Source organism: Alligator mississippiensis, chromosome 10 (assembly GCF_030867095.1).
Source record: "Alligator mississippiensis isolate rAllMis1 chromosome 10, rAllMis1, whole genome shotgun sequence".
Taxonomy (NCBI): domain Eukaryota; kingdom Metazoa; phylum Chordata; order Crocodylia; family Alligatoridae; genus Alligator; species Alligator mississippiensis.
Genome location: NC_081833.1, coordinates 34,776,675 through 34,796,765, shown reverse-complemented (window position 1 = coordinate 34,796,765; position 20,091 = coordinate 34,776,675).

Below are 20,091 nucleotides of genomic sequence, written 5' to 3'. Positions count from 1 at the left end.
GAACATGAGTCGTCAGTGTGACAAAGTCATCAGAAAAGCTAATGGCACTTTATCGTGCATCAGCAGATGCATGACGAACAGATCCAAGGAGGTGATACTTCCTCTCTATCGGGCACTGGTCAGACCGCAGTTGGAATACTGCGTGCAATTTTTGGCGCCGCACTTCAAGAGGGATGTGGATAACCTGGAGAGGGTCCAGAGAAGGGCCACTCGTATGGTTAAGGGCTTGCAGGCCAAGCCCTATGAGGAGAGACTAGGACACCTGGACCTTTTCAGCCTCCGCAAGAGAAGGTTGAGAGGCGACCTTGGGGCTGCCTATAAGTTCATCATGGGGGCACAGAAGGGAATTGGTGAGGTTTTACTCGCCAAGGCGCCCCTGGGGGTTACAAGAAATAATGGCCATAAGCTAGCAGAGAGCAGATTTAGACTAGACATTAGGAAGAACTTCTTCACAGTTAGAGTGGCCAAAGTCTGGAATGGGCTCCCAAGGGAGGTGGTGCTCTCCCCTACCCTGGAGGTCTTCAAGAGGAGGTCAGATAGGCATCTAGCTGGGGTCATCTAAACCCAGCACTCTTTCCTGCCTATGCAGGGGGTCGGACTCGATGATCCATTGAGGTCCCTTCCGACCCTAACATCTATGAATCTATGAATCTATGCTGGTGGCGACTGTGTGCACACCTTGGGGTGGACTGCATTGCACTAGGGTGGAGAAGAGACTGGGGTTGCGCTGCCTCAGGCCCTTCCCCCACTGCCTGCTCTGAAGCGCATGTGCATGTGCTGGTACAGAGCTGATGCCTGAGCTCCAGAGCCTGGCACAGCTGTTTGCAGCCTCCTGGCTGCAGTTGGCCCCAGCTCTGGCTAGCTGCTGCCAGCTGGGAGTCCGGGCTGCTCCCAGCAGGCAGCTGGGATGCTACAAACAGCCCAGGCTCCATCACTGGCACCAGCTTCCCAGAGCTGTGGCTGGCCATGGCATGCCGAGCAAAATGGCCTCACGTGCCATGCTCAGCATGCGTGCCAGGGGTTGCTTACCCCTGGAATACAGCAACAACAGCAGTCCACATAAAATCAGTTCTGAACAGGTGAAGGTACTCTTAGACCATCGAGACATTTTCAAGTCGGCTGAGCCAGATGACCTGCATCTGAGAGTCCTGAAAGAATTGGCCAATAGTGGCACCTCTGGCAAGGTTGTTCAAAGACTCATGGAACTCAGGTGTGGTCCTGAATGACTGGAAGAAGGCTAGCATGGTGCCCATCTTTAAAAAAGGAACGAGGGACAGCCCTGCTATCTATAGACCAGTCAGTCTGAATTCAATCCTAGGAAAAATCTTTGAAAAAATTGTCAAGGAACTATCAACCACAAGCTCATAACAGGTGGGGTACTGAGAAACAACCAACATGGCTTTGTCAAGGGGAGGTCATGCCTAACAAACCTGGTGCCTTTTATGACCAGATACTAATAAGCTGCATATAGGACACGAGATTGACGTCATCTACCTGGACTTCAGCAAGGCCTTTAATACCGTATCCCATGAGATCCTGTCAATTAAATTGAAGGGTACTGGCTTGGACCAATCAACAGTGAGATGGGTTAGCAACTGGCTCAGAGGCCAATTCCAGCAAGCCATAATCGATGGGATGACCTAATCCTGGAGGGCTATCTCCAGTGGTGTCCCCCAAGGATCAGTGCTTGGGCCTCTACTCTTTAACATTTTTATCAATGACCTGGATGAGGGAGTGGAAAGCACAATGATTAAGTCTGCAGATGACACCAAGCTGTGGGGAAATGCAGGCACATCTGAGGACAGGGCAAGGATACAGGATGACCTTAACATGCTGGTCCTATGGGATGAATGCAATCAGATGAAGTTCAATAGGGATAAGTGCCGGGTCCTTCATCTGGGCAGGAAGAACCTTCACCACACCTACACAATGAGTGATGATCCACTGGCTGACACCACATCTGAAAGGGACATGGGGGTGACAATCGACCAGAGGTTGAATCTGAGCCAACACTGCAATGAAGTTGCCAGTAGGGCAAATAGAACTCTGGCCTGCATCAGCCGATGTGTTGCCAATAGGCCCAGAGAGGTGCTCCTCCCCCCCTACTAGGCATTGGTAAGACCACAGCTGGAGTACTGTGTCTGGTTCTGAGCATTGCACTTCAAGAAGGACCATAGATAAGCTCGAAAGGGTACAGAGAAGGGCCGGAGGGATAGGGCTTATGGAAAGAGACTCCAGGAACTGGGTTTGTTCAGTTTGAGTAAGAGAAGACTGAGAGGTGATCTGATAGCTGCCTTCAAGTATATTGGGGTGAACACCAAGATCTAGGGGAGAAACTCTTCAGAAAGGCGCCCCTTGGGAGAATGAGGACCAATGAACACAAGCTAGTTGGGGAAAAACTTAGGGGGGACATAAGGAAAAACTTTTTCTGGAAGGGTACCTAGAATCTGGAACACACTCCCAGCAGAGGTGGTGCAGTCGCCATCCCTGGAGGTGTTCAAGAGGAGGCTGGACGGGCACCTCATTGAGCCCCACATGGCAGGGGACCGGACTCAGTGATCTTACAGGTCTCTTGCGGTCCTTCTATTCTATGATTCTATGATTTACGCCCTCGAAACCTGGACCGTCTACCAGCATCATGTCAAGAAACTAAACCACTTCCACCTGTGCTGCCTGTGAAAGATACTAAAGATCAAGTGGCAGGACAAGATTCTGGACACTGAGGTGCTCAGAAGATCAGCTCTCCCCAGAATTCACACCCTACTGAAACTGGTGCAGCTAAAATGGGCCGGCCACCTTTCAAGAATGCCCAACACTCGCCTGCCAAAGAAAATGTTCTACGACAAACTGTCAAATGGAGGACGCTCTTGCAGTGCACCAAAGAAGCAGTACAAGGGCACCCTAAAGGTGTCCCTAAAGAGTTTTGGCATTGACCCGGGGTCACGGGAGCAAATCACTTGCAACTGTCCATCCTGGAGGTCATCAATCCAGAATGGAGCACTGGCCTTCGAACAGCAATGCACGGCAGAAGCAATGAAGAAATGCATGGCCAGGAAAATGAAAACCTCTCATACCCAGTCCTCATCACTTTCCTGCCCCTGCTGTGGCAGATTGTTCAAGGCAAAGATCGGGCTTATAAATCACCTACGTACCCTTGCGACCTAGCCTCCACCCACCTCCTTTCTCTTTCCTAGCTCTCTTTTCTCCTTTTTCCTTTTTTTCTCCTTTTCTCTTTTCTCCCTCCCTGTTTCTTCCCCATTTCTTTTCTCTCTTCTTGCCCTCCCCGGATGTGGTCATCTTCACTCACGAAGGATGAACAACCACACTGACTCCTAGGGAAAACCCTCATCCTCCACTGGGAATGAGGAGCAGGGCTAGCAGGAGGCCCTGAAACAGCTTATTTCATTATCTGTCTTTAAATACTACCTAAGGGAACCAAGCTGGTTTTTGCCTGTCACTGCACTGTAGCCACTTCTGGGGTATGGCATGGCAGCACGTAGCACACCTAGAGCAGCTGCAGCCAAAAGTTTAAGGCAGGAGGTGAAGAACATTGCATGCAGTGAGAGCTGTAAGGGGAGGTAGGATGCCATTACCCAAGGCGGGATTTTGTGGGTGATATCATTTATTGAACCAACTGTATCTGCTTCTCTCCCAGAGCCTTGAAGGAAGGTACTGCGGTACCTGAAAGCTTGTTAATGTCTAAGATATTACCAAAAACAGTCCTTTCCTCTTGTATATTTCCTGGAACATCATGGCTATAGCATCACTTTAACACTCCCATTACCGGAGGTAGGACTTTGCCCAGGCAGCAGGGTTAGCACTCCCAACTGTTAGGAAAGGTCCATGGGGGAGCAGAGCCTTGGCTTTTGGCCTTACATAGAAGCTCTGTCCCAACAATGCTGTCCTTAGACTGAAGAGTGCCACCCCACTGAAGCATTTGAGGACAGGGCTGGCTTGAGCCACTCTAATTAAAGCACACCCCCCCCTCTTGGAGCACATGTATAAACGCCATTTAGGACATTTCTAGTACTGCAGGAGCAGTGCTAGCATTGGGGTTGTCAGTGGAAAATCTGAGGAAACTACTGTTTCATCCCTTGTGTGTGTTTGCAGCTGAGAAACAGCCTGTCCCAGAACAGAGGGGATGAGGTGAGTGGCAGCCTCCACACTCACAGCAAGAGGAATAGCTGGTGTCTTCAGTTTGCAGCAAATGTCATCCAGAAGGGCAGCTGCCAGCACTGGGAGCAAAGATAGCTCAAGCCTTTCTCTGAAGTAGGCTGCCCAAGGCTGCTGAACTGGTGTGATAAGGGCCTCTGCAGGCTGCCAAGATGGAGTCACTTAGCACCCAGATCCCAGGGCTGAACTATCTGGCTCCAAGGCTTGTGACTCATTAGAAAGCACTCCAGGCCAAGCCCTCCAGACTGCCTGCACACACTGTGATCACTTTGCCTCTCAGAGGTATTGTGCTAAAGCTCTGTCCTTGCAAGCCCAGAGCAGCCTGCTGTAGACAGGGCTCCTTCTCCAGTCCAGTCTTGCTAGAGACTTCTCATTCATCCCCTGTTGTGAGAGAGCTCTTCATGAAGCTATGGGGCCCCCCTGGTTCCTCCAGCTCTCAGAATCGTCACCACAGCATATTGACCACACTCCCCACACAAGCACTGGGGAGGCAGACCTAGGGCAGCGGGGCCACAAGACATTTCTCTCCCCTAACCACAGACAGGGAAGTGTGAGACAGAGGAAGTTGGAACTGTCTCCAAATCCCGCAAGGCCCATACTCTGGGCCTGCAACTTCCCACCAGCAAAAACCAAATCTGGACACCAGCCCCCTCCACAGCAGTTACTGGCTGGCAACCAGAGCTAAAGCCACCAGCCATCCCAGGTTTCTAGGACAGTCCTACATTTTAGGGCTTGGTTTTTGCTGGTGGGAAGTTGGGTCAGGTTGTTAGTGCTTGGATATCCTTTTCTTGGACAGTGTGTGTCTCAGCTCTCTGCTCTTGCCACTAATGGGCTGTGCGCCCTTGTCGAGATGGGCTAGGTGCACTGGCTTCTGAAGGGAGAAGTCTCTTGACAATGTGATCAACCTCTTGGTTAAAAGGCATTTTTATAAAAGCAGGAATGCCAACCACAAGTGGCTGGACCACAGTCCAATTTGGTTGTCTTCTGCCTAAAGCTATTAGCCCCTGCAATTTCACTGGGGTGTGGAAATCACCTTGACTGTCCTCACTTGCCATGGAGAGTAGCTGTGTGCTGTTAAATAGCTGCTGTGCTGTACCTCAGAGATTGCTATGTGTTAGTAGCCGGAGTAACACTTCATGTTTTAGGCTATGGGAGTTGGGAATTGTCATGATTGTCGTTAGGAAAAAATTTCTCATGGGGAGGGTAGTAAAGCAGTGGAACATGTTACCCAGAGAAGTCATGGAATCTCCATCCTTGGAGGTTTTTAAGACCTGGCTAGATAAAGCCTTGGCTGGGATGATCTAGTTAGGTATGGTCCTGTTCTGAGCAGGGGGTTAGACTAGATGAGGTCCTGAGGTCTCTCCCAACCCTATTTTTCTATGATTTTGTGGACTATAGGGCCTTGGGGATCAGGGCCTTGTCATGTTGGGTGTAGTTCACCCCCATTGAGCTGAGGTGCAGCCGCATTGTTGGTGCTGTTAGGAGGAGATGGAAGCTGGGCAGCAGAGGAGAGGGCAGCGGGGGTTCTGGCACCATTTAGAAAGCATGTTTGGGATCTAGAGGCAGAGAAAGCTTGTTGGGACTGGGTTGGGGGAGATTCACCTGCAGCTTTTCCCAAGAAGCCAAACCTGTTTTCACCTGCACCAAAGGAGCTGGGCGCAGCATACTTATTACCTGCATTTCTCACATACACCCCTTGTTTCTGGAAGGCAGAATGTAGAAACAAAATATTTTTCAAGAGTCATAGTGGACAGCATGGAGCAGCTTCACTCACCTTCAGCCAGCTCAACTGCTTCACGCATAAGCTCCAGTGTTAACCCTCTCATAGCCACTAAGGAATTGCTAGAAGCTTTTGGCTTCTCAGTCACTAGCTACTACCAACTCTCTAGCAGCTATGAGGGGGTTAACACTGGACTCTGCCCCTGCTGCTTGCTGGGCCAGAGAGAAGAGGCAGTCATTAGAAACACAGTGTCTATGTCAGCAGGAAAATCAGCTTCCCCTCCTAAGCTATGCACCCCATTTTAGAGGGGAAGGGTGTTTATGGTATGTGAGTAAGAACAATATTAGAGAAATGGCTCATTAAATTATCCAGTTCTGGCAAAACCAAACCCAATCCCATGTACCGTAAGGTGGCCCCTAACAAAGTTCTGTGTCCAGTGTCTGGTGTCAGTTGTTACTTCATAGAATCATAGAATCATAGAAGTTGGGTCAGAAGGGGCCTTGTAGATCTTCAAGTCCGACCCCCTGCCTGGGCAGGAGGAAAACTGGGCTCAAATGACCCCAGCCAGGTAGGCATCAAGCCTCTTCTTAAAGACCCCCAGGGTAGGAGCCAGCACCACTTCCCTTGGAAGTTGGTTCCAGATCCTAGCCGCCCTAACTGTGAAGTACTTCTTATGGCTGTCTAATCTAAACCTACTCTCCAACAACTTGTGGCCGTTATTCCTTGTTATCCTGGGGGGGCGCTAGGGGAAACAAGGTCTCCCCCAAACCCTTCTGGTCCCCACTAGTGAGTTTATAGATGGTCACCATGTCCCCCCTCAGCCTTCTTCTCCTGCACCCTGCACTTGTCAGTATTGAAACGCATCCTGTTTGTGTTAGCCCACCCCTGCAACCTATCCAGGTCTTGCTGCAGTCTTTCCCTCCCTACTAGCATGCCCACCTCACCCCAAATTTTGGTCTCATCAGCAAATTTGAACAGGTTGCTTTTCACCCCGCTGTCCAAATCGCTGATAAAGAAATTGAACAGTGCGGGCCCAGGGACCGAGCCCTGGGGAACTCCGCTGCCCACTTCCCCACAGGTCGAATATGACCCGTCCACCACCACCCTCTGAGTACGACCCTTCAGTCAATTTGCAATCCATCTGACCGTGTAGGCATCAATGCCACAGTCGCCTAGTTTTTTAATGAGGATGGGGTGGTGTCAAAGGCCTTGTTGAAGTCCAGAAAGACTAGATCCACAGCGACACCTGCATGCAATGCTTTTGTGACCTGATCGTAGAAGGCAATCAGGTTGGTCTGACATGACCTGCCCCTAATGAAATCGTGCTGGTTGCCCTTGAGCATCATCCCCGATGCCAGCCCGTCACAGATGTGCTCCTTGATGATCTTGTCAAAGAGTTTCCCCAGGATTGAGGTAAGACTGATGGGCCTATAGTTGCCCGGGTCCTCCCTCCTCCCTTTTTTAAAGATGGGGACCACATAGGCTATCTTCCAAATGCAGCTGATCCATCAGGACCAAATGACTGTCTAGAGCAGGCTTGTCCAACATACGGCCCGCAGGCTGCCATGCTGCCGTCCAAGCTGTTTTCTGAGGCCTGAGGTGTTGCAACGGGAAACAAAAGTAAACACTGTACTTTCATTTTAGGGGGGGGGATGTGATACCGCTTCCTGTGAGGTCTTTGAATATAGCTCACCGGCCCACTGAGTGATAAAAAGTTCATGATCCAGCCCCACATTCAAAAAGGTTGGACACCCCTGGTCTGGAGTGAGAGAAGGTGAGATGAACAACAGGTGAACAGACAGTGCACCAGATCCCATTCCACTGATTAGACAGCTAAAAGGATTTAGGCCCCTAAATGTAATGCTGTTCCACCCCACTGAAGTCTCTGAAGAACTGTTAATGCAAAAGGTAGATGTGTGCCCCACACTTGTTGCTTTCAGTGACTCATCCTTGAAGCTCAGGTGCTGGCATGGTACAAAAGGAAATGTGCTAATATTTTTTTCATGGACTTGAGCAGGTGGAAATAGGTTGCCACTTAGGTGCCCAAGTCCAGGTAGATGCCTAAAGGGTGGAATAGGACCTGGCCCAATGTCTTTGTCACTGTGGAAGGACAACTGCGGAGCAGGGTTGAAGAGCATCAGCAAGAGGGATGGGAGTGCAGAGCATCAGCAAAGCTGTGGGGAACAGAAAGGTTGACAAAGGACTAGAATAGCAAGGAAGCCCAGTCCCCTGTTACCTGCACTCACTGCCACCATAGGATTGGCATCCTCCTCTTTTGATCTGGCACCACTGGACCACCCCTGGCCAGGTACTGGCCCATGGGGCTTGGGCCCTGTGTTGTAAGGAAGAGCAGCAACCAGGTAGAGCTGGTCAGAATCCCTCCATCAGGCTGAGGGATTCAAGTGCCCCTGGCTCTGAGAGCACAGATATCGCAGCAGCAGGGAAACAAAGCTGCAAACTCACTGCAGAGCAATGGAGCAAGATATCACTAATAATACTTACCAGTAGTGGTCAAAGTGAAGGTTTCACCTTCAAAGCCCTTTGAACACAGCCTGCCCAGAAGATGGGTGTGCCCTGATGAGGAAACTGAGGCACTGCAGGAGAAGTGACTGCCCTAAGTGGCAATGCTGAGGCTTGATCAAAGGAGCTCATGGTTCCCAGCTTTGTCTTTAGACCATGAAAATCTGCTCTGTGCAGATGGCTCCTAGCTGAGCTCCCAGCATGCTCTATGCCAGGTTTCCAGGTTCTGTCAAAGGAAGCCTTGCCAGAGTTCTCAGAATGACCTATCCAGTGCCATGGGTCCTGGCTCATCATAGGCTAGAGCTACCATGGGCACAGGCTATGAGCAGGATGGATGGACATCTCCAGCCAGGATACAGGGAACTGGGGTCATCTGAGATGTCTTCCCTTAGATTCCAAGAGGAAGGGGATCTGGGGGCTGACCCCTATCCTGATCTGCCACCATCCCTGGGTAGGGTGGTTGGACTCAGGCTGGGTCCATGACCTAGAGTAAAAGGCACTCTGGGCAGGCTGGAGTTTATCCTGCATCCAGCAAGGACAGGGTGGCAAGACTGGGTGCACCCTGTGGGGCAGGGGGGGCTGAGCCCCTGAATGCCTGTCCCTGCAAAATTGGACGAGCCAAAGAGGGACAGTCCAGAGTTTTTTAGTTCCAGGCTGGTGCCAAAAAGGCAGGAAGTCAGAACACCTGTTGACAGCAAATGTTGAAAATCTCACATTACATCCCACAGGAGGCCAGAGCAGCTCCCAGCCCACACGTACAGGATCAAGGGATACAGGGATTGCAGCATCACTGAAATGTAGCTACCTCTGTGTGGAGCAGAGTATTAATGCACAGCAGCACAACGTAGTGGTGGCACAGCCACTGAAACTGCAGGGGAAATCTAGGGAGGGGGAACATGAAGCCCGAGGATCAGCTTGCCGGGAACCTGAGACTGACAGGGATTGGCATCGCTCCCAAAAGGTAGACAGCCTGGATCAATCTCAGATCACTGTGAGATCTGCCAGCAAGGTGCCTACAGATGTCTCAAGAATGGCTCGGGTTGGGACCAAGGCCAGAACACTCCTTTCATCTCTGACCTGTGGATCACCAGCTTCTCCTGCTCCTGGCTGTTTACTCCACCTTGTGTCTCTGCCAAAGGGTGCTAACCAGGGTGAAGCTGCAGCCACTGCTGACCTGCAACCCCCAGACTCAGCTCCCACACCTACTTACCCACCAGCCTAAACCAACAGACCCAGGGAGAGGGGATGGGACTGCAAGTGTACTGCGAGCCAATGAGCCTTCTAAGATAGGACCAGCTGGGGCTCTTCTCATGCACTCTCACTTCCCGTAACCTCAGGCCAATCCCTCCAGTCCCTCTGAGTTTGACCATCTCCCTACTGTTGTGCGGCTGTCACACAGGATGGAGAGAAAGGGATGAGAGGGCAGAGCTAGTAGGAAAGGCTGTAGTGGTGCATGGGATTCTTCTGTCCTAAGTACAGGACTTTGCACTTGCCTTGTTGAACCTCAGGAGTTTTCTTTTGGCCCTGTCTTCCAATTTGTCTTGGTCACTCTGAATCCTAGCCCTACCCTCCAGTGTATCTTCTACTCCCCACAGCTTGGTGTCATCCACAAACTTGCTGAGGGTGCAACCCATCACACCTTCCAGATCATTAATGAAGATATTGAACAAAACTGGCCTCAGGACTGACCCCTGGGACACTCCACTAGATACTGGCTGCCAACTAGACATTGAGCCATTGATTACTACCTGTTGAGCCCAACAACCCAGCTAGCTTTCTATCCACCTTACAGTCCATTCATTCAACCCATACTTTCTCAGCTTGCTTGGAAGAATGCTGTGGGAGACAGTATCAAAACCCTGCTAAAATCAAGGTATATAACTTCCACTGCTTTCTCCGCATCCGCAGAAACAGTTATCTCATCATAGAAAGCAATCAGATTGGTCAGGCATGACTTGCCCCTGGTGAATCCCTGATGACTGTTTCTAATCACCTTCTTTTCCTCCAAGTGCTTAGAAATAGATTCCTTGAGGACCTGCTCCATGATTTTTCTGGGGACTGAGATGAGGCTGACTGGTCTGTAGTTCCCTGGATCCTCCTTTCCTTTCTTAAAGATGAACACTATATTTGCCCTTTTCCAATCATCTGGGATCTCCCCCAATCACCATGAGTTTTCAGTAATAATGGCCAGCAGCTCTGTAATCATATCAGCCAACTCCCTCAGCACCCTCAGATGCATTGCATCTGGCCCCATGGACTTGTATATGTTCAGCTTTTCTAAACAGTCCCTAACCTGTTCTTTCATCACTGAGGGCTGCTCACCTTCTTCCCAAACTGTGTTGCCAGGTGCAGTAGTCTGGGAGCTCACCTGCCTGTGAAGACTGACATAAAAAAGGTATTGAATACTTCAGCCTTTTCCTCATCATCTGTCACTAGTTTGCCTCCCCCATTCAGTACAGGACCCACACTTTCCCAGACCCTCCTCTTGTTACTGACATACTTGTGGAAACCCTTCTTGTTACCCTTCACATCCCTTGCTAGCTGCAACTCCAATTGCACTTTGGCCTTCCTGACTTCATCCCTGCATGCCCAAGCAATGCTCTTATACTTCTCCCAAGTGTAAAGCTCACTGAAGAGTTTGTTCAAGCTCACCGAAGAGTTCTCTGCTAAGCCAAGCGGGTCGCTTGCAACATTAGCTATTCATCTTGCACATCAGGATGGTTTGTTCCTGTGCCATCAGTGAAGTTTCTTTAAAATACAACCATCTCTCTGGGACTCCTCTTCCCCTCAGACTGGTCTCCCAGGGGATCCTGCCCATCCATCCCCTTCAATAAGCTGTCCCTCTTGGTGTCCCCTCAGGGCCATACTACCAGTACCAGTGCAGTTTTGGTTTTCTACTGGGGTGGGAGGGCGGGGACCATTGGCCATGGATGGGGGAGGTGCAAATGTAAGCATTGGCTCCTGGGTGCCAGAGACCCACGCTACACCACTGGTGTTTCTGTTTCTAACTCACAGATGATTTAGCTGCTGACCAGTCAATGCCCCAGCCCAGACACTGGTGATTAAATCCCATGGACACCCTGCCTTTTTTCAGTTGTTACTCACACCTTCTACATGCCCGGTGTTTGGGCAATGGCTGCTGTTGTTCCAGATGCCTGGCTCTCTGAAGGAGCTTGCTTCTTCCATATTGCCAGAATGACAGGCAGCCAGTTCCTCCTTGCACCAAGGACTGTGATTGCCCCAGGACTGAAGACACTCTAGCTGGGAGCTACCAGTGTGCCCCAGCACAGAACCAGCACTAACAGAGCCCAACCCTCAGTAAGCTCTTGCTGCAGAGCTGGGGAGTGTGGGCAGCATTTTCATATTACATTATAGGATTTCTACATAGTTTAAATGGTGCCAGTCTCTTCATCGCTCTTCATGAATGGCCACAAGTGGTTTGCTGGTGTCCTAGCTTGTGCCCAAATATGAATAATACCGGGGCACATATTGCTCCCTCCCGACTGCTGCTCTATAATGTTCATCCTAATTCCTCTGTGGCTATGTTTCCAAGGTGGCCAGCTAAATGTGAAAAATCCTATGGAAACTTTCCAGCTGTCATTGGATGGTGGGGAGCTGGGAGGGGTGAGGTTTGTGGAACCCCAGCATCTTACAAACTCTCTGAAACACTTTGGAGCCAAAGTTTCTCCATTAACTAGTGTGCAGCTCACCAGGACCCCCATATCTAGTGAAGAACTCACTGGCCAGGACCTCTGCTACTATCACAGCCACTTGGGTCCATACTGGGGGAGGTTCAGCCTGTTTTGGGAAATGATCTATTGCAGCCAGCAAATTTGCCAGCCTCTATCTCCAGTAAAGGCCCAAACACCTTAACACTAATGTGCTTCAATGGTGCCCCGCTGGGGATCTGCCAATCAAAAGGAACTCTACCTTACCATGCAAGCATCATGTTTCATGCACCAACTTCCTATGTCCTGCCCAGCAGGAATTCTCTCATAGCTTGGCTAAGATTCTTCAGCCCCAAAATGGCCAGGAGTAGTGGAATTGGGACATAACCTCAGGACCTCCATTTTCAGTGTATCCAGTACAGTCATCTGATACCTGTGCCCACCACCCCCTGTCTGTTTTCCCATCTCCTATGCAATGCTTCATCTTTTGTTCCACACTTGCTCACCGTGAGTACAAAGCTTTTATTGTGGAAATACTACATTCTAACATGGTTGCACTTGCCCAAGGATCTTCCAGTCACACTGGCGAGGTTGTCCTGGTCATTCCATCTAGTTATGCCACTGAAACACAGCAGTAACTAGAGTACACACACCAGACGGCCAGGGAACAAGGAATTCCAAACAGAAGTACCTTCATGATCTCAAATGGACACTGCCTGGGAAATGTGCCCCCGTCTGCATGTTGGGAGAACTATTCTGTTAGATCAGGATCCTCTTTGGGAGAGTGTTAACTTCCAAATGCATTTGCACTGCAGAGAGGAAACAGCCATGTCTTCTTGAGTACACTTTGTCTCTGAGCAACCCATTCCTTGCTTCCCGCTAAGGGCAGTGTTTGCAATTATCTTCCTCCCCAACAAAGCTATCTGAATGAGGCATCAGCATCATCACACTAGTGCCCAGCCCTCTGTCTAACCCTGAAATCCCAGCAATGCAGTTTCTCCAGCCACCTGGCAAGCTGCCTGCAAGATTTCTTAATATAAAGAGCCATTGCAGAACCACACTGGTTTGTCCTGACAACAAACCTCCTCCCATCCAAACAGAGGGGAAAATTTTCTCAAGATTCAGCCACTGCTGGGTCCTAATTTCCCTCTAGGAACTACTTCAATAAGCCATCACTTTCTCAAATCCTTTGTGGTTTTGTGTCAATGCTACCCCAGCCCTAAGCACTAACATCTGTACTCAAAAGCAATGGGTTTTTGAAACATGAGGAGGCCAAGCAAGGAGCAATCACAAAACCCTTGCATAGCTCTGACACGTCTAATGTATGCTGCTACAATGGTTTTCTTCTTTTTAAGTCCAGACAACAGTTCTGCAATATTCACAAACTCCCAAGTACGCCTTCTGTAAAAGGAGCAGAATCTGCAAAATGTGGTGCATCGGTGGGTGAGCACCTGGGGAACTGGCCGGTCCTGCCCAGAAACAGCTTTGGTTTTGTTGGTGGAATTTTTGCCCTTGTGCCCAGGGAACCCAAAGCAAATTTCCTCCTTCTGAAACAAAGCATATTTCTTTGAACCAATTTCACAGGGGCAGCTTTATACTCATCATAGATGAAACAGCTTGGGCCTTCCCCATGAGCTATGATTGGCTAGAGACAGGTTAGCAATTTTCCTACTGGGACCACTCCTTCCCTTTAGGGAGGAGGAGTGGACAGGCAATCTGATGGTTCACAGACTAGCAGACTTTCATTGGAGAAAAGAAGCGTCACTCACAAACCACGGGGTGGGGATTGCTTGTCAGTTGTCCAGGTCCATTGGCAGCAACAGGTCTCCCTCCAGAACCAATAGGAAAGGTTGACCTGGGATCGCCTGAGGGATGCCAGGACAGTCAGCTGTCTGTTGGGGAGGAAGGACCTGGAGAAGATGAAGACTCAGAGACTGGTCTGTGCTGGGATAGCGATCAGCAGGACTGAGCTGGGAGACACAGCAGAAGGACTCAGCCAAGAGGTTGAGGCCAACACAGAGAAGTATGTCCCAGGTGACAAGCATAATCAGGGCAGGGCATGTGGGGGGGGAGGTGCGGCCACACTGCCCATCCCAAAGGCCTGCTCTGGATCCACTTCTGTTTGACAAAACCTGCTTATAAGATCCAGGCTGAGTAAACACACTGGGGGCACTAGGGGGAGGTTAAATTGATTCAACATGATCAGGACGGGGGTGCTAGCTGGAGTGATGGGGGTCCAGCAGGCTGAAGGGGATTGGGGGTCTGCTGGGGAATGGTGGGTGTGACTTGTGGGTGGGGTACGAGGAACAGGCCCGTGATGGGTGGGAGGACAGACACAACCTGCAGGTGTGGAAAGGAGGGGCAGACACAACCCATGGGTGGGGTAAGGGGGGGCAGGAATGACCTGCAAGGAGTAGGGCAGGTGGGTGCGACCTGCAGGTGGGATAGGGAGGGGCAGGCGTGATCTTTGAGGAGGGGGGCAGGCGCGACCCACAGGTCGGGGTGGAGACATGATCCATGAGGGGTAGGGGAGGCAGGCACATCCAATGGGTCGGATGGAGTCCCCCCCCCAGCAACTGCTACTGAGACTTACTTGCTTGGCTCTGGCAGTGGCGAATGCTGATAAAAGCAGTTGCACCCAGAGCAGCTTGTGTGATGGGGATTTAGAGCTCTGGCTGGTCTGGGGAAGGGCAAAAAATAGACAGTGTGGCAGGGAAGGAAGTGAAAAGAGCAGCCCTAGGACTGGGGCCAGTGGCTGGCTTTTCTCAGCCCTGGGGCTGTGCCGGGGAAGTGGACAGAAGTTTCATGTACTGGTTTGACCTAAATCAAGTAAGTCTGATACTACATAGATCAGGGTTTATCTTAAACTGTGCTTTGCAATTTTTAGACCTGTTTATGTGCATGGAACTTCTTTTCTGGTATAGGTTTGACTTACTGGTCACTGAGATTGGGTCTGTAAGTTGGCACCGGGACAAGCTAAGTTCAAATCAGGTGGCCATTTTGAACCCAGTTTAACCTCCTCAAATGTCTGTACTTAGCCCCAGTGTGGAGACCAAATTGAGCCTGCCCCAGTATGCTGGGCCCCAGCCTCTCCTAGCAACAGGGAGAATCCTGTGAAGGGACTTCATGTTGTTTTCTACAGCCACATGGAGTTTGGTACCCCCAGACTTTCTCTTTACTGGAAATCTGGGTGAGGCCCAAGGGCCAGCTGAAGGTTCAGTTCTGCCTCCTGAGACATTTTTGCAATGTCCTGTAAAGCCTCTTCTTTCCTTGCTATTGGTAAATGGTGAAGTAGTTGTTGAACAGGCTGGTTTTTCTAGGGTCAGCCTGTGGCAGGCTAATGCAGCATGATCTAGATCTCTAATGGGTGAGAAGAACAATTCTTGACCCTAACTGGACAGACTGCTCTGCTGTTCATCATTTAAGAGGAAAAAATTCACAAGTTACTTTGGCAGCTCACCTTTACCCCACACCCTTTTTAGTTTTTTTCTACACTAGCTAGATCTATCTAGATATGCTAGATCCACTCATCCATCTTTGGAACTTCAATTCCCTTTTTACTATTTGTGCTGTCAGACACATTCAGCAAATGAGCAGAGATCCATTCCTGCTTCAGACCTGGAAAGACTGTAGCAGCTAAAACTTCCCCAGTACTCTGGGTCTCAAAAGCAGTCCTGACAACCCCTGTTCTTTCCTTTACTGAAGGGCTACCCCAGCAGGTAGCTTCCATCATGGTTTCTTTCCCTATTCCCCTGCCCCTGTGGACAGGACACCTTGTTCACTGCAAACCAGTTGTCCAACCATTGCCTCTTACCTGGGCCATTTCTTTAAATGGCACCTTGATAGGCTGACTTTGTGGGATACCTTTACATAGGTATTGGCCATAGTAAAATCCAAACCACTTTTCAGCTCGTCCATTATGCTCACTGTCCAGACTTCATCCTTGAATTCCAGAAGTCCATCTCTCAAGCCCAGTTCTCCCAACATAGAGATGGGGGCACATTTCCCAGGCAGTGTCCATTTGAGATCACGAAGGTACTTCTGTTTGGAATTCCTTGTTCCCTGGCCGTCTGGTGTGTACTCTAGTAACTCCTGTGTTTCAGTGGCATAGCTAGACGGAATGACCAGGACAACCTCGCCAGTCACTGACTTGCGGGGTGAAGGGGAGAGGTCATGTCAGCAGCCAGAAGTCACCACTGCCTCTGTGCCCTGGGTGTCCAGCTACATTGCTATAGCTCACAGGTTTGAGCCAGTGGCCTATATTCACATGTGTTTCACAGAGCTCATTACACATATCACGGCCATACTTCCATTATTGCTGTTTAACTTGCTGTTTAACTATCCAGATCTGAAAAAACCCTCGGGGCTTATCCTTGTACCTCCAAGCTTTGCCTGTTCGGTTTGCTTTTCCCTGTTTCTCCAACAGGCTGAGAAGCTTTCAGTAGATGCTTATGATGCTGAACCAGCTAATCCTGTAAGTGTTTGTTATCAGCCTTTTCTGGTTCCTAATGCAAAGAAAGATCCTAGTCTTCAAATAAACTCCAGACTCTCTCAGAGTGCCTTTGGCCTCCATTCACAGGTCTTGATCCACAAGTCCGAGTCCAGCTAAGCATCTATGAATTGATTCCTTGCCAGCTTATCCTGGAAATCTTTTCTGGCAAGTGGATAAGCTAGAAGTACAAGTCTTGGAATGTGCTCTGCCGGTTGTGATGGGGTCACTTCTTTCTCCCTGTTTCTAGCTCCTATCTCTGCCCTGGCCAGTGAAGGTTGATGGCCACCTCCAAACTATATATCAAGGACTTTTATGAGGGCTGCAGCCCCTTTTTGGGGGGTAAATTCTACAGAAAAATTAGGGCTGGACCACTCAAGTTGGCTGCTAAAAACCCCTCTTCTGCCTATCCTCTCTGTCAGTCAGTTGGGCCATCATATTGAGCTGAGCCAAATAAGCTTCTCAGGAAGATCTTCCCTCAACACTAGTGGGGCTGTGCATTATGTGGGCTGGGATACCCTGACTTTTTCCCCTCTGAACTGGAAATGTAGTAGGGTAGAAAAGTGCTTCAAATATGTGGTCCTGCCCAAATCTTCTCTCTGGTCCAATTCCTCATCCAAGCAGCCTACTTCTATTGTGGTCTTTGAATCTTTGATTCTTCGACCCCCTCTACTTCATGAAAAATTTTTTGTTCTATGGCAGTCAGGCTGCTGGTCAGTTTTAAATCTAGTTTGCTATTCCAGACTGGAAGGATTGCAGCTAGGCTTCCCAAGGTGGCCAGGCACTTTATACTTGCTTCCCCATCTGTTTCATCTTCATCCACAGACCAGGAGCCTGCAGGTGATCTTTCTGCAAATTCTCCACCCTTTTGCATTCATCCTTTTGTGAACCCTCCAGCTTTTATAGTAGACTTTGTCACAAATTCTTTGGGTCCTATCTGAGTTTTCAAAGTGCCTCCACTGTTTGTTCCATCTTAGTTCAACAGAAATAACAGCTCACAATCCCCCTCTGAACTGGATCCCACTCCTAACACCCATGTTGCTCTGCTCATTTTGATCCAATGAGTTAGTCAATATTCAGGGTCTTGCTTGTTTTCTTTGCCAGGTGTTTCCTTGATGTAATCTTGCTTTGTTACAAAAAACATACAAAGTACTTGTGATTCCTTACTCACAAGTATACAACTGGAGGCAGCTTCTTTTCTTGAGTTCTAACCTCTTCCCAGCTAGTACTTTGCCCAAATACTTGCTCTAGCTTTTTTCTCAGGGTTCTGTTAGAGGTCTGTTTCTATCTATTCATCGTGCTCCCTTAATTTTGTGTATTTACACTTCATTGAATCATTAATTCATAAGAAAACATGAAGGGCTCTCTCAGAGGTCATCTCATCCTACAAACTGCACAAGGCAGGATAAGTCCTGTCTAAACCATCTCAGATGCATGCTTATTTAACCTGCTCTCTAATGGAGATTCTAGAACCTTGCTAGGATATCTTTTTCAGTACTTCACCGCCTTCATGGTTAGGAAAGTCTTCCTAATATTCAACTGAAATCTCCCTTGTTGCAATTTCAGCTCATTACTTCTTGTTGTGTCCCTGTGACTGCAAAGAACAATTGACCACCACGTTGTTTAGAACAATCCTTTCTGTATGTGAAGACTGTTAACAAATCCTTCCTTGGTCCTTTCTTCCCCACTCTGAATAATCCCAGTTCTTTCAACTTTTGCTCATATGTTGTGTTTCCAAGAACTCTACTTATTTTTCTTGTTCTCTTGGACATTCTTTCCAATTTGTCCATGTCTTCGATGAAGTGTGATGCCCAAAGCCAGACACCATGTGAGGCCTCATCAGTGCTGAATAGAATGGAAAAAATCACTTCTGTAACTTGCCTACAATACTCCTATTAATGCATCTCAGTGTGTTATGAGGGTTTTTTTTTTAACAATATTATACTGTTGACTAATATTGGAAATCAAATAAATAAATATTTGGCTTGGGATCCACTATAATCCCCAGATCCTTTTATGCTTCTGGGCTGCTTCTACCCTTTCTCTCTCAAATATATCTACAGTTCTGTGTTTACACTCAAAACTCAGAGAAAATCCCTCAGAGAACATGGCTCAAATACTCCTTCAGCCTTGTGCTGCAGCCTGTACTTTAGACAATAGCTCATATTGTTTCAGTTATCTGTTCTTGAATGCAGCTCACCAGCTTCAATGAGGTTGCATCCAGTGCCCAGCTTAATACTCACATAATTCATAAACAGCTGACAGTGGACTTGAACATAGAGCATGTGGCTAGTTCTCAATAAGAGCCATAAATTGAGGAAAGTGTTTTAGAATGAGGCAGCTTGATTCCAGAATGAACCAGGGTTAAGTTCAATTTTGACTCAAACCCAGTAGGTTTGGGATCATTCAGGCTCTGATCTGCAAAAACATTTAAACCACTCAACTTCTAGTAAATTTCATGGAGACATAGTTATCTGTCTACTTGCCATAGGCTGTATTGAAAATCTTGGCCTAATTTGTTTTGAGCAGATGAGCACCCTGTGCTTTGCAGAATAAAAAGTCACATTGCAGTAGAGTTTTTGAGCATGAGCTGTTTAAACTAGAGTTCTTTGTGGCATGTGCACCATGCCCTGTGGATCTTTAGGTAGCTGCCAGAGACAGAGCTGGAATCTGTTAACATGAAGTGGTTGGCAGGGGAGGCAAGTGAATGGACCCTCAATAGTACTAACTGAACTTTTCACCAATGGTCGTTTATAGTGATACCAAATTAACTGTCATGTCCTCTCTGCACATAATAAGACAGCCAACATTTAGTACAGGATTGATGGTTATAGATCAACATTCCAAGCAACAGCATCTTCCCCCCACCTCCTTTTTATGATTTCAAACACAGCGGCAAAAACTGGAGCTAAAATGGCACTGATAAGGATGAGAATGTAAATGCAACTAAATCAGAAAAGACAAAAGCTAAGGTGCTTTCACCAGGCACATCAGACAGCCTGTGTACCAGTGTGTGCAGAACATAAGCAGAATGATTGATGCAGTTATGTTAATAAGCTGCACAGGAAAGGTTCTGAATATATGGGGAGCAGGTTTCATCCCGTTCTTTACAAAATCATGACTGTAGCAGGGACAGGCACCAGCCAGTGCATCCCACAGGTCTACAGACTGGCTTACAAACATAAATTGTCTGGGTCACACCCACCCATACATATCACCACACACCTAGCAATAGACTAAGCACCCAGCTGCAAATGCACACACTGCAAATGCACGTGCCCGCACTGGCCGCTGCTCTGGCTCTGGTGAGCACTAGCCTGAGCTACACAAGCTTGTTTTGACTGGGGTAAAAAGGTCAAATTCAGGTTAAGCTCAGGTGTAGATCCTAGCTCAGCCCAATGTAAATCCAGTCTTTGCGGCAGTCAAGATGCAACTATTAGTTTTACCGCTGCAAGGTGTCACACTCAGAAGGAGGTCATGCTGCGGCTGGGCTTAGCTAGTACTTGTCCTAGTCCAGACAA